The sequence below is a fragment of the Octopus sinensis genome, unplaced genomic scaffold (genome assembly GCF_006345805.1).
Source record: "Octopus sinensis unplaced genomic scaffold, ASM634580v1 Contig19321, whole genome shotgun sequence".
Taxonomy (NCBI): Eukaryota; Metazoa; Mollusca; class Cephalopoda; order Octopoda; family Octopodidae; genus Octopus; species Octopus sinensis.
In genome coordinates, this window is record NW_021836291.1 from 57,031 (window position 1) to 68,014 (window position 10,984).

Below are 10,984 nucleotides of genomic sequence, written 5' to 3' on the forward strand. Positions count from 1 at the left end.
CCAAACAACCCTACTCGGTGCCCTGTTCGTTATTTCCGTGGAGTTGCAACCATTCTTGTATTTGAATGAACCAGGACTATGTTAGACTATTAACCATACCTTGTCAACTCAATGTAGTCATAGCACGTGCTGTCTTCCTCTCTTTGGTCATGAATTCTATATAAGTGAGTATAGAGTGTACACAAATGCAGTCTCATTGCTACCCCTGGCACATATAGCCGACTTGAAGGACAGACTAGGACTTGATATTAAAATAGAACTATATCTTCAATTTGGAGGAGGCAAAGTAGAATAACTTGAAGACTAAGTGTTTTGGAATCCACCTACATTTAGTGTGCCCATTACACATATAATAATTCTGTGTTCGTTTCAAACGCGTTTCCGTGAATGAATTTGAGACCATCACACTTCTCCAGTTCTCTACATTAGTAGTGACACTCTTCTCACACTATCCACAGCTTCTTCAGATTTATCAAACTATTCTCTTGTATTGCCGTGAGAGAATTTCCGGTGCATCTACTATTCAATGGGCAATCCAACACTACAGAGATTGGAGATTACTCAATTGGGAGAATATTGGCCCGTCAGGGAAGTGGACGAATCGATGAATGGTAATGCCCGTCACCATAGGCTTTGTGTGTATGTCAAAAGTGCAATTATTGAGACTAAACAGATAAAATTTGAACATACACTTTATTGAGGGGACAAATGGGAATATCGGACACGATGAACGAAATCAGGGTCAGCAACATTTGAATAAGTTAAAGAATGATTATATATTTACAAATGGTTAGCCATTCCGTTTAATAGTATAAAAATAGATTATTTGAGAGAATATTATTTAATTCGATTATTCAAATGAACAATCCACTAAAATAGTGAATATTTAATCAAGGAAAAACTAACGGACAATTTTTTTAGCTGCACCCAACAAACTTGTTAGATTGAAGAAAACCCCAATTGGTAAACAAGAATAAATCCCTGTGTTACTGTGATCTGCTTCCTTTTGTGCCAATATCTTCGACAAATTTGAACCCGATTTTGAATTTTAAGAATGCTCAGTCCTCTGTCCAGCCTTAGTCAATCTTTACAGCAGTGTCCTCCACATTCTAATATAAACAGCGAGATTAAAAACATGGCAAGTAATCGTCTCTTCTGTTCTGCGTACATCAGTGGTTCTCAAAGTTTTTTTTCCTTGGATACCCTTTGTCATCTAAATAATTTTTCCCGTACTCCTTATGGATTTTAAAAAATTAAGGAACAAAATTAGTTAGTTAATGAGATGGATGATGTTGTTTATCAACCACTAATCTATCGATTTCTGGATCCTTCGACGAAAGACACCCGAATATCATGAACAACATTCAGCCTCTACAAAACCAATGTTGTGATATCATTTTACACCAAAATTCGCCGTACATGTTAGTTGTGAGGAGTCAAGAGACTGAGTTGAATCAAACGCACCTCTCCCCGCTTATCCCTTTGCATTCTTGGTGAATAGCGAATGCCAGTCTTCATCTCCATTTCATTTTCCAAACAGATAACCAATTTGTGTTTTTGGTTAATATCGTCCTTTTGATAAAGACTATGAATTATGAATTGAAAATACCGATCATCAATTTTCATAAATTGATTCGCTTTTTTTATCGGATAAGTCCTGAATTATTTCTCTCTTGAAAATACAATTAGGAACTGTCTTTAACTGTTTTAAAAGAATTCGTAGACTTTACGCTTATGGAAGAATATACACTTGCATTTCGCTCATCTGCAGTGCCAGTTAGTGTCGTACATACAAACAAAAAAAGTTCAAACAAAGCATAAATAAGACCTTCTACAATAAATTGTCAAGTCTGACAGGAATCCACGTCAGTCGGAGAATACCGTGAATAAAGAGTATGAGAATAGAAACAATAAAGTAGGAAAATAGTTGCATACAATCTTTCTTTATTTTCTAGTATCAGATATACCCAATGATTTACCAGGATTCCACGTACATCAATAGTTGTATGGGCTTAAACAATTCGACTAAATTTATAATAAAATAAAAAACTTTTTCTGGTGGTGTCATGTCAACTCCTGCCAGACGACGCCTTATAAAGGATTTTCAATGCCTCCGGGATGACCCTCCTGCAGGTGTAAGTGCTGTGCCAACGGATGACAATATAATGCAGTGGAATGCAGTCATATTCGGGTAGAACTGCTCAAACCAGTCTAGTCCTTGTGGGACACCCTTCCAAGACGGAATATTCAAACTGACTCTCATATTCACAGAGGACTACCCCAAGTCTCCCCCCCTCCCTCGATTCGTCACAGAAGTGTTTCATCCCAATGTGTACCAGAACGGGAATATCTGTCTCGACATCCTCCACAACCGATGGTCGGCCACCTACGACGTCTCCGCACTGCTCACATCCCTCCAGTCCCTTCTGGACACTCCCAACACGGACTCCCCCGCCAACACATCTGCCGCCAATCTATACATTTCCGACAGGGCGGAGTACAATCGGCGGGTGAGGGACTGTGTTGAACACAGCTGGAATTGGACTGCATTCACATGACTTATTTCCAGTTCTTCAGTTTTTATAGCCACTGACCCTGCGCTGATTGCCGAGTCCTTGCACGTAGAGTCCCACGCGAGACATTAATCCACGTTTCTACGGACAAGCTTCACAGCTTCCAGTTCGGTAGGGAATCCAGCGGCTTGTAAGCAGGCGAAATGATTTGGTTGATGGCGGAGTGTATGGCCGGCATTCCTTTTGCATGAAAGGGGTGTAATCCTTTACTGCCACATCGGCATTGCCCCAGACCAGACATTAAGGCCTAAGCTCATTATCTAGAAAAATGAGAGCAAGGGAGGGCATTAAGCCACACACCACTTTTAGGTCTAGGGGCAGCATTGAAACAAGCGAGGCGGTGTTGATTGAATGTAGTTCTGATTGCGTCAATTTTAGCTTTGCTGGAAACATCATTGGCGTGAAATGTTGGATGGAATAGCCAATCCGGATGCCTTCCAGTGAAAACCCGGTCCTCTTCCAATCCGGGGAGAATAACGTAGAATGAAGACGGGGGGACTGGCCCGTGAGGAGAGAAAAGCAGGGAGGACCATGTCCAGTGGCGAACGTAGTCCAACTCCACCAAGGCGTAGAGATAATTTGAAAGCACCACGAAGTTTCAATCAGTTTAAATCAGCATCACAAATCGACACATTTAAATCACAAAAAAGCACAAAAGTCCACATTGTGACGGGCCAGTCTCAAATCGAGTACATTTTTGACAATTCTGCTGTGGAGAGCCAGTTTGGAGTCGTCGTGCAAGTCCCACACACTTTCGGGGACCTCAGTCTCCTCTGCGGGGACATTCACCGTGAAAATGAAGGCCGAGTTGGGCACGGCGTAGTTCTCGTGGTCACACCAAGTGAAGAACAATTCCAAGACCGACGACCCAAACTCGGAAATGTCAGCAAACACATTGACACGTGAAATATTGATGTGAGAGGAGGGGGGGTCGAACACACTGGCCGAGGGGGAGAGCACTCGGGCTATTCTGGTGGCCACGCACTTGGAGAGGGCCTTCCCCGTCGACTGGTCGTACACAATCATCAGCACTGCAGGCTCTGCACGGGCCGGGTCGTGGAAATGTCGGATGAACGACTTGATGGTCGGTTTGAGCACATTTGGCTTGGAGGAGTCCACCAGCAAATCCAATTCCTCCATCAATTTCGAGATTTCTCCACTTTTGACTGGATTTGAGGCTCTGTGTGTGAGGTAGACGTCCAGGCCGACGAGAATGAGCACCGTAAATGACAAAAACCAATTCATTCTGCGAGCACACCTCACTCGCTCGTAGCGAATTAAACGGCAATTCGTCCTGCCTGCATTCCTCAGTTGGGCACTTTCTAATCACATCACTATTATTATCTCACTAGCCACCATCGACAAGAAATTATTTTAAATCATTTTAATAAAAATTATCGCAGTCCATCGGCAATGACGGAAGCCATACAAGTCAGAACAAACTTTAAATCAACAGTGACATCATCGGCCACAGTAACCTTAGCAATAAACTCCTCTTTCAAGGAATGAGGGAGTTGGATGGACTGCCCCAACTGAATATATTCACTTTGAATGAAAATATTCTGACATATTCAGACAAACAACCTTCATTCGCAAAGCCGACGAAATGTGCCAGGATTGTAACTCAAAGGAGAGGGAAGGGTTGACGGGCACTTGGAGGCGAAGGGCAGTCAGGAAATCACTAATCTGGACATTTGCAAGTGTCGAATACCTTCCGAACGTCCCGAGAGAGCATGTTAGTCCTGGCACTGTCGGGCTATCCAATCACTATGTGTCCTACCAGTCTGTTCTGCTTCCAAAAGTCCATGTTTTGGGGGGAAGGATACACGGCCAGCCCAGAGGGGTATAAATGATCACGGAATAGTGTTCGGGGCACAGTCACCACGTCTCCGCGGTATCCATAATCTTCTGTTAATTTTTAGGCAAACCTTCAACAAAATCGGTGAGAATGCACTCGATTGGTGGTCGGGGGGTCAGATCAGTGTTCTCCACGAGTTCGTAGTGGTCGTATTCCTCTTTGTAGTCAATGTAGTCTCCTCCTTTCACGGGGATGGGGAACATTCTGCGCACAATGTGTGTCCTCTGCCAAATTAGACATTGCAGCACACCGCTTTAGGGATAACAGACATGCGTGCCACAAAAGACAACATTGAGATTATATTTATTCGAATTATTAATTAGTTCATCAGTCCAGCACTCCAAATAATCATATCTGTTATTTGTAAATACTCACCTCCCCAGGAAAATGCTGACTGGCCACAATATTTGCTATGTAAATCCAGACTGATATTATCAAGATGGGAATTATTTTGGCATAATCCCAGATTGGACAAGTAATATTTATACTGGGCAACGGAAACAGACTTCAGCCAGCCTAAAAGATGAACGAACTGGGATGCCTGCTAGCATAGTTAAGGCGAAAACCCTTACACGATAGAGCTCTTAACTAACTCTCAGTCGCCTGCTCTGTAGATCCCGAATTTAGAAGAAATAACACATTTATACCACCTTGTCTACTTGCAACATTTCCTAAGCAGACATGATGTTATAGAAATGGTAAAAACACAGAATATCAGTCAGATTCGACAAAGTCATCCTCGTATAAGGCCTCCTCGTATATCCCCACCTCCTTCACTTCGGGCTTGCTAATGACCACTTGAACAGTCTCAGAGAGATCGTGGGCGAGTCTACCACTGTCGTAAAACGAGTTACCTTCTGAATGACGAAAGCGAAACCGCAACCTGGGATTGTACATCACGGAAAAATAAAACGACAGAATTCCGTAAAAAACCCAGCAACTGAGACTTGTGTCGACTCCTGTGAGGAATGATGGAATATTCGTAGAGATCCGCGAGACTATTTAATGAGAGTTGACGTCACCTTAAAATAAGTTCGCCAGGAATGGCTTTAAACCCGCAGACTCGTGCCAACTGCCATAAAACGGTCACGGAATCCGCAGCCAAGCCTACAGAAGACTCAAAACTCGCGGAAATTCCGTGGATAACCTGACCATCTTAAAACACACTGACCAAATGTGCCATTCCATAAAACTCGTTCACGTCTTTCTGTAAATCCACAAACTGGCGGAACTTGTTGGTGATTTCCTCGCACACCAAATCGTCATTGCCGTACAGTCCGCAAAAGTTGGCCAAGTTGTCGAATGTAAAGATTTTTTGCAGACCAGCGCACTCCTCGGTGATTTTCTGCATTATTGTTAATAAATTAGACTGATAGACGGAGAATTATCAAAAACACAAATTGGTGTATTTTTTCGTTGAGACGGCGAATGTTGAGGGGGAGACTGTCCAGTTCAAAGTGTCTATCACTGAAACGAGGTCGCCTACCTTGGGGATTCCAGAAGATATGAGCGAATTAGCTCTGAGAGTTCCGGAAATTTGAATTCCTTGCAGAATTCGTGGGGATTTAGTTTGAGCAGCGAGTTTAAATCTTGGGAAATGCATTCGAGGTATTCCTCCCAGTCGACTTTGGAAGCAGAAAGAGGCGATTTGTATTTCAAATAGGCAAACCTCCCCAAGACAGACATCAAACGTGAAAATTAATATAATTTTTAAATATATTAAATCTAGAATTATATGTTGAGTTCTCCTAAATATCGTTTTATTTTTTACGCACATATAGTGGAGGACATTAGTAGGGTGAAATATGATGGGTTATTGTCGTCAGGTGACTATAAGAGACAATATGTCTGAAGAATGTAAAGTAGTTAATTATCTTTAGTTAGTACAATCCGATTGGGTTAATAGAATGTCATTAATTATTCTAGAAGAATAAGGTCAGTTGCCAATATAATGCAGCTTTAAACCAAAATGATGATTTGATCGAATTTTGAAATTTATTATTTTTGTTTGTCTCAGTGGAAAGGGCATTCTGAGGTGGCAAAGTTGTCTCTAAAGTGCTTGATTCGATCTCAGTGCCAGGGATAGCCTGAGGTGGTAGAGTAGTCTTTTATGTATTACTCAATTAAAGATACTTACATTTGGCTTTACGATTGGGTTACTCAGAGATTCTTAAATATCTGTGAAATGAATACTAACCTTCACAAATTGTCATTAATTTAGTGTTAGTATCTTCTGAAATATAAATATTACCATTTTCAATAACGAATCCGTCATCTATTGAATGTCGGACTGCCCCAAATAATATTTCCCTCCTAACGACAAATCTATTTGTGTTGAAACGATTCATACTTTGTAGATACTGTCGAACTGAATCTCCAACAGCCGCGGCCAATTTAGCGTTGTACATTTCGCATTTATTTTTCTGGGAAATGAAATTTTTTGGTTTTTCCAACGTGAAAAAACACTTGTCCTCAATACAATGCCGGCTCCCTAAATGTGATGTATTATGCATTTACGCTGGGGACTCAAAGTAGTCCTACAACATTAATTCAATAAAGTAATAAGTGCGTTGTATTTCAACATGTGTATGTAACTGAGGTGGGCTTCTACTTTGGCGGACAGGCACTATTTGTGTTAAAACTTACTTACTTTGACAAATATAGTGGCATTGCTGATAACAATCCGCTAGAATACGGTCATTCTTGATAAAGTTGCACTCTTTGTCAGGTTTTGGAGAAAAAGTTCCAATATAGTAGCATTTTCTTTGATCCAGTAATGCTGCTGTTAAAAATGTTTTTTTACGTTTGATTTGATTGTAACTATTGACGTCAATGGTCGCCAATTGCCATCCCAACTTTTCACATGTTCCCAAATGATCTCTGAATTCAGTAGTAAAGTCAAGAATAGTGTAACAGTATCCGAAACATTTCCTGGGACCTAAAAATCAGCACATTCAAAGCAACAGTCATCTTCTACGTATAGACTATTTCAATAACGGTCGAGATTATTGATTCTGTTGAGGGTAGTTAAATGAAAGGGCAAATCGGGACTATATATTTAACAATTCCAACGTGTTGTGTAACGTAGAACTCATTATGTAACCATTCTCATGAATGTGATCAAACCCCAAAATGTGAAGAAGTTTGTGAACAACTGTTTTCGCAGTCTCTTTTAGATTAGTCACCGTCTACGGATGAGTGATTTACTCAAACTTTGTAGTTCGTGAAAACTGTAGCCAACGCTCTGGTAAAATTTATTGAAGTACTTCCTTTTGCTAAGAATCTGGTGCTGTCTTAATTTCAGTATCAAATATGATTAAACAAATGTTAAAATATTTTTATAAACTTGGAAAATTAATTTAGAGTCAAACCTCTAAATCTCGCCATTTTTTGAGACCGACCATATTTTGGCGAGATTTAGAATTTGGCGAGCAATAGAAGTTTTGCACTTCCGGTTGTTTACCAAAATTAGTTCTGGGATCGAAAACTCCCGACGTCTCCACTGCGATCGGGGCAAAGATATGACGGTGCGATAATGCACTGTATTTCTTGATTTTTAACGTTTTTGCCAGGTTAGCTGCGGAGCCCGGCTCTGCGGCTGACGTAAAGATGTTTCCGGCGGAGAAGATATCCGTGCAAGTTGCGTCCCAGATGAGCGACTTGCCATTTTCGAAGGGGAAAGTCGTTAGGCCGTCAGGACGTTTACCATCCTCCCGAAACAGGCCGACCGGTTCCAACTGTGATGGGAATCCGGCAGTTTCAAGAGTCCGCTTAACTATGTCGTTCAGGGCAGCGTGTTGGGGAAAGCGTTCGGAGCTTCTCTGGCACGATAATGGGTGCAATCCAAAGGAGTCAACGGTCGATCCACAGCGGCACCGGTGTTCTCGGCATACGTTTAGTCCCAGGCGCAATGAGACGCCGATCCTCAGGCAATCGTCCTCCAATAAGGTTCCAATCGATTCCATAGGGATGGCGGTCAACCAAGCCTTCGAATATGGTTGCGAGGCAGGCAATAAACAAGCCAAGGGATGTTGGTTGAGCTTATTCTTGAGGTTGTTCGACTTCTTATCACAGAGAATCCTGTCCCATTAAACATAAATTGAAAGAGTAGGGGTCTAAAGATGCGTGCGGATAAGTGCAGTGTCATCAAAGTCTGTAAAAGGACGAGGGGTTACACTAATTACGTTCCTAGGTTATTGCTGAACGGGTCAGCAATTGCTGCAGTTGATCGGATGACTTAAGCCGTCCGGTAAGTTTGATGATCACATTGCACGTACGAAAATGCGTGCAATGCAGCAACTAGGCGCGTTGCGTGTTTTCTGGCTGCGGAGAGGTGTTTAACGCCATGGTGTTATCCGAATCGAACGTAGAGCATCTATAAACAACCTCAGCATTGTTCCTCAGGCTAGCTCACGGCTAGTTCACGGCTTAGGATGGCGAGAGGAGCTCTCGGACACCCAGGAATTGTTCCTCAAAGGCCTTCCTGAGGTCCTAGAAAAGATAATTGGAATTTTTAAAACTCCATCTTCTCTTGATATCTCTTTAATTAACATTATTCACCTCCTGATCTAATTTAAAAAACAAATCAACTCTAAATTCAATTCCAATCATTAAATTACATTAAGGATGTCAAGATTGAAATGGAAAAAAGTTTTTGAAAATATCAAAAAATCTCTCTGAATTAAGTCGCACTAACGTTGTCATAAATTTAGGTGATAACCACTCCCATCAAGACTTTGAGAATTCAGCATGTTCATTTTTAATAATAAATTGACTTTATCACAATACCGGCTTTTCACGCAAACCATCACCTTTCAAGAACCAGATCAAGGAGGGTGAAGAACCTGCCCAGGTGATCAAGGTCTCCAAGTGGGAGGAGTTCAGGAATCGAATTGACTCAGCAGTATTTCGAACATAAATTGAAACCAGACTATTCTGATAAAAATAGTTTTTTAAAATAGTAATTAATTATAGTGAATTAGTTGTCTCCACACCGATCATGAAAAATATGCCTGGTCGGGGGACCATTCCCTTTACTGCACGTGTGTCCTGACTTGTTCTGAGATTTGAACATACTCAAATACTTCTTGTCCAGGAATGGAACCAATCATCAGTTTTTGCATGGTCATTTGGTTCATCTGGGCGTTCTGCATGACCATCATTTCGTAATAATCTGACATTTTTACCCCACAATACCGCTCTTCCTCAAATTAGTGTTTCCTTGCAGTGGAACACAAGAGAACGGGGAGTTCTCGGTGTGTTGAGGACAAACGATTGGTGGATGGGAAGCCTGCTGGTGTGGCTGACAGCATCTATCATGTTCACATTGGCAACACTTGTGCCTTTCAGGGCTCAAAACAATAACTCACTCGAAATGAGAACACGGGTCATCGTGAGCATATGAGCAATGGAAAGGACGATGGCAATCATCGTACCCGAACCGTCTATCCGTATATTCCAGTTGCTGTGTTTGTTCATAAAAATAGTCACTTTGATGAGGTCGTTCAGTTCGTGCTGTCTCATTACAAGTTCTTTGTATATTCTATTCCGACTGTGGTGTTGCTGTTCTGAAAGTTTACCAAATCTTAATACGGCGAGGGAAAATCGAACTGGCCCAGTGGGGAGAGATGTAGGCACTTTCTCCCGTCGTGGAAGGACGGTCTTCGTTAATTCGCCTCCTCTCGTTTAGCAGTTTCTATACATCCTGTATATTGAGGCCACCAGGGGAGTTTTAGATACCTGGCGAATTATTCTGGCACGGATGTGAGCAAGATGGTCGTTTATGTCTTGGTGTTTCTCCATTTGAAATGACATTTTATTGATTCCGAGGTTTTTATACATGTTGCCCAGAAACAAATTGCGTTGAACTTATTTGTACATGAAAGCTATTATCTGGCCTTGCAGTGCACTTGACTATTATATTCCTCTCTCTGTGTAAACATTGACATTTACTTAAAAGTAAGCCCCATCATTGACGAGCCTGAGTCGTCGAATAAGAAAATTATATTATTCAGAAGTTAGTAAAATTGGGTTAAAATATCTAGTAAATTTGAATAATATACTGGGACAAGAAAGGAATGGACATCACAAGAAACCCAACGCTCCAGTAGCGTGCTACTATCCTACCCCATATCTTCCAATTTCAGGGGGAATGGGGTTAAATAAATACATTGGGACAACGGTTCGCATTGTTTAAGTGAATACTGTTGTTTATTTTCAAGAATAACTGTTTAATTATATTTAAATGACACCCCAGACACAAACAACAGTTACAATTAGCTAATCGAATGGCGAGACCGTGGTAAGGAGTTTTTTGTGCCAATCAACATCCACCTCCAAATCCTTATTACAGGTTTCCGTTGTCAAAGAGAGGTGGGGAGATGATACATCCAGTTTTCATTTGTCACCCTCTTGCTGTCGTTAACCGAATTTCATTTCTTTTCCGGAAAGTTTCACATAATGAAGAGTTTTCATTGGTAATGTGATCAGTAGGGCAATTTTTTTAACCTAAAAAATAAAAAATTTAACCTAATAAAATTAACTTTATTGACAT

General features: G+C 41.3%; 1 pseudogene; it reads left to right on the forward strand.

Moving 5' to 3' along the window:
* The first annotated feature begins 2,066 nt into the window (after window positions 1-2,066).
* LOC115232114 lies at window positions 2,067-2,566 on the forward strand (annotated as a pseudogene).
* Window positions 2,567-10,984: the final 8,418 nt, after the last annotated feature.